The sequence below is a fragment of the Propithecus coquereli genome, unplaced genomic scaffold (assembly GCF_000956105.1).
Source record: "Propithecus coquereli isolate 6110/MARCELLA unplaced genomic scaffold, Pcoq_1.0 Scaffold411, whole genome shotgun sequence".
Lineage (NCBI taxonomy): Eukaryota > Metazoa > Chordata > Mammalia > Primates > Indriidae > Propithecus > Propithecus coquereli.
In genome coordinates, this window is record NW_012149853.1 from 1,035,555 (window position 1) to 1,039,601 (window position 4,047).

The 4,047-nt window shown below is 50.5% G+C and overlaps 1 non-coding gene across 1 annotated transcript; it reads right to left on the reverse strand.

Annotated features, from left to right (window-relative positions):
- Positions 1–3,662: 3,662 nt before the first annotated feature.
- Positions 3,663–3,735, reverse strand: TRNAK-CUU. Its single transcript has one exon. It is a non-coding gene; the product is annotated as a tRNA-Lys (tRNA).
- Between the last annotated feature and the right edge of the window lie 312 nt (positions 3,736–4,047).

Sequence of the window (4,047 nt, forward strand, 5' to 3'; positions counted from 1 at the left end):
AATTAAGGGCAAAAACACCTAAGGAATAATATAACAAGTGCTCATGTGCCCTCCAAAGTGAACCAACATGAACATTCTGTCATCTAATCATCTTCACATTTTGCTTAAATATAATATAAAAAGTTATACATTGTTGGTTATGGAGAATTCCCCTTTCTCCCTCTGTTCCTGGTATTTCAAGATGGCGACAGCAGAGCCTTAATCAAGTGCAGAGCCCTTCTGAGCATAGCGGAGCAGGGTGGGCTCTTGCTTTCTTTTGCATTTCCCTGAAGATGAGGGAGGGTGAGCCCCTTCATCAGTACTGGCCATCAGGGCCCCTGACCAGGGTCTCGAAGCTTCATCTATCCAGCTTATTTCAGAAAGTAAGCCCTGATGGTAGAATGCAGGCCCTGTGACATGGCTGGGAGGGGAGTTCTGCATCTGAGCCTGCCCCATACCTCTGATAGCGAAGTGTAGGTGGCCAGGCTTGTAGCTGCTGGGTGTTATCAAGACTGGCTCTCATGACTCAAGTATATTGTATATTTAAGTATATTCTAAGCATCATGTATAATTTAGGTATAATCTATGCATTTTGCATTAGCCAAATGAGAGGCAGTTGGCATCTGAGACAGTGCTCTTGCTATGGAAAGCTGCCTGAGAAAGTCACAGAAACCATTTGAAATAATGGTCAGAAAGACATTTTTGATTCCGAGGAATATGGTTTACACAGCTTCCGTTGAAATAAAAGCACAATGGGATGGGTCCCCCCACCACCATCCTCCAAGTTGTCACTAGGCACACAGTTGTCATTAGAGATGGGGAGCATTTGAGAGAACATGAGGGTCTTTTGGCAGAGAAGCAAGTGCGGAATCACTCTAGATGGTTCCTGTTGAGTTCGCACCTGCTCATGGAACCCCTGACCTCTGGCACCGTAATGCCCAGGGTGGGCGTCACCTTGGCTGGCATGGTCCACAGAGGTGCCACTAGCTGCCTGCTCTGAGCCCTGTGCATCTAACAACTCATTAGATTTCTTTTGTGTTGGATTTAAACACATCTCATTTCTCAGGGAGTTATCAAGGGGGTTTCACTGCAGATTATTATTACTATTCTTTTCCCAGCATATGTTTCCAAAATCTGCCTGCTTAGGAAGGAAGAAATCATTCTTTGCCCAGAGCCTGGCTGTCCTCTGCATGCCGCCACCACTACATCGATTTGGTGTCAAGAAAGTTCATCTCTGTGGTCTGCAGCCCCAACATCTGGATCCTCCCCGGAAGGTCCAGGGGCCCACCCCTTCCTCAGCTTTGCCCAGGAGCTCAGCTCTCCCTGCCTGCAGCCCAGGAGGCACTAGCTCTTGGCTGGGACTCACAGGGGCTAAGGTCTGGGTGTGGCCAGCCTGCCCTCCAGGACACTTTGGCTCCCAGCTCTCTCTCGGCTTCCAAGATTTGCATTCCCAGAACACAGCGCCCTTCCCTTCCGTGTCATCATTTCCCAGTGTCAGAGTCCACCACGCCTGGCACCTGCCCTGAGCACCGACCCCTGCACTTTTTCTGGCGAGTTTATCTGAGGGGTGGGGGCTGTGCGGATGGCCACACTGAGGGGAGGCGGGGAACCCTTCAGGACAGCTCCACGGGGACTCCACAGAGAGGCCCTCTCACCTGAGCAGTGCAAAGCTGCTGAGGGATTCAAGCCAGTGCCTTGGAGGACAGCTTCAGGGAGGTGCCCGGGAGAGAGGAAACCCAGTTTTATTCTGGGCACAGGTCTCCTGCATAGATGATCACACATGGAATGATGGGGCAGAGGCTGCAGGCCAGGGCCTCTCCGGGGCCCCTCACTCCCCTCAGCTCCTGCACTTGCCCTGGCGTTTTCTCCAATAACCCCTGCTGTGGCCATTCCTACTTCTCTGGTGAGGCCTCCCCTTGCACAGAAGTTGAACTCCTTGTCCAAACTCTGCAGTTCATTCGCTGCCAGCAGAGACCAGCTTTTCCTGTGTCCTCACCCCTGGTTCCTGGATGTCTCCTTTCACTCCTGGGTGAATCATGGCCCAGAAATGGACAGACCAGAGGAAACCAGCCATGTCTACCATGTTTATGGGAGAAAGGTTTTAGAGGGAAAGACTGAAAGTGACACAGTGAGCTTGTATTGTGTAAGAAGGTTTTGAGGACACCCCCTGCACACAGGATACCGAGAGGCACAGCAGTGTGGCGCTCTACCGCCCTTCCCTGGAGGTCACACCTGCTGTTGGCTTTAAGCTACGCTTAATCAGGCCAAAGGCAGCACCCACATGTCCGATGCCTGATGGGCCCTGGTTCTCATGGAGGGGTGAGGAAGGAGAGGGGATTTGGCAGTCAGGGTGCAAATCAGGAGGGCTTGGCTGAGATCTGGCTCAGCTCTGGTCTGTCTAGGAACGAAACTCCTGCGCCATTCTTGGAGGCCCCCTTGGAGAATGGGTCCTTAGGATCTGAGATCCTGCCCCATCAGCTTCTCCTACAGGAGTGGAGGCAAGGCAGGAGCTGGCAGTGGTGAGGGAACTGGTCTTTCTGGAATACCTGCTCAATGCTGTGGGTGTTCATGTACAACATGGTGGCCAAAGTTATTTCCTAATGGCTGGCATCAGAGTCCCTCTGGGGGAGAGAACCTTATTTGCTCAGAAAATGCTAGAGATCAAGGCTGAGACCGCCTCTGCCCTACTCCCCCAAGGGCTCAGGGGATTGCTGCTGGTTCTAAGGCTTCTGGGAGGGTAAGACGAGGAGGTGCCAGGTAAACCCCTGGACACTGGCACTTAGGCCCAAATCTCTCCAGAGACTTTTAAAAGTGTTTTCAAAGGCTATAGGAATTGTCCACAAGCACACAAAGAGGTGCTCAATATCCTTAGGTGTCAGGGAAGTGACACTGGAATTTCAATGAGGTACCACCACACGCCGACTAGGATAGCTGAATTGAATGGGACAGACCATGTCAGGTATTGGGGAGGATGGGTCGCACCTGGAACCCTTGTACCTTGTTGGTGAAAAGGTGAGGTGGTACAGCCACTTTGGAAAACTTGTTAGTAGTTTCTTAGACAATTGAGCATATGATAGCCTATGACCAAGCAATTCCACTCCTAGGTATTTATCCAAGAAAAACAAAAACATATGTCCACAAAAAGACTTATACATAAATGTTCATAGATTTAATCATAATAGCCCCAAACTGGAAACATACCAGTTGTCCATGAATAGGAGAACAGATAAAGAATTGTGGTATATCTGTACTATGGAATACTACTCGGCAATAAAGAAATGAACTGTCGATATGCCCTGTGATGTGGATGAATTCCAAAAACATGCTGCATGGTCCGGAGCCATGTGGTCCGGTCTGCTCATCTAAGATGGCCGACTAGCCCGCGGGATGCGATAAAAAGCCCGCGAAAAGCTTGGTGGTCTCCAGTTACCCATTGTGACGTGGCCCTTGTCTGCCACCCAGAGGTTCCCTTTTACAGAAGTCCCCTGGACACCAGCACCCCGGAAAGCACCCCCCTTTCTACTTCCTCCTTCTACCGTACTTAAGCCTCTGCCTTACTGCCAATAAACGAGACTTGATCAGACTCCTGTCTTGTCTCCATTTCTTGTGTCTTTCACCTCTCCTATTTCCCACTCCCTCCCCTGCAGGTCTACGTTGACTATCCCGCGGGACGGGACAAGTGGCGCCCAACATGGGGCTCGAACCCACAACCCTGGGATTAAGAGTCTCATGCTCTACCGACTGAGCTAGCCGGGCTCTTTCTCCAATGTCAGCAGCTCATTCGACTTAGAACTACCCCATTTTTCTTGGGCCACATTAGGGCACATTCAGGCCTACCAGGACCCTTGGTAGAAGGAAACAATAGGGCTGACATAGCCACTAAAATAACAGCCTTAGCGCTCACAGACAACCTTGAACAAGCACGCACAGCTTATTCCCTGCACCATCTTAATGCCCAGTCCTTGCAACTTATGTATAACATTACTAGGGAACAAGCTAGACAAATAGTTAAGCAATGTAGCACCTGTGTCACTCTATTACCAGTTCCTCACCTAGGGGTCAACCCCC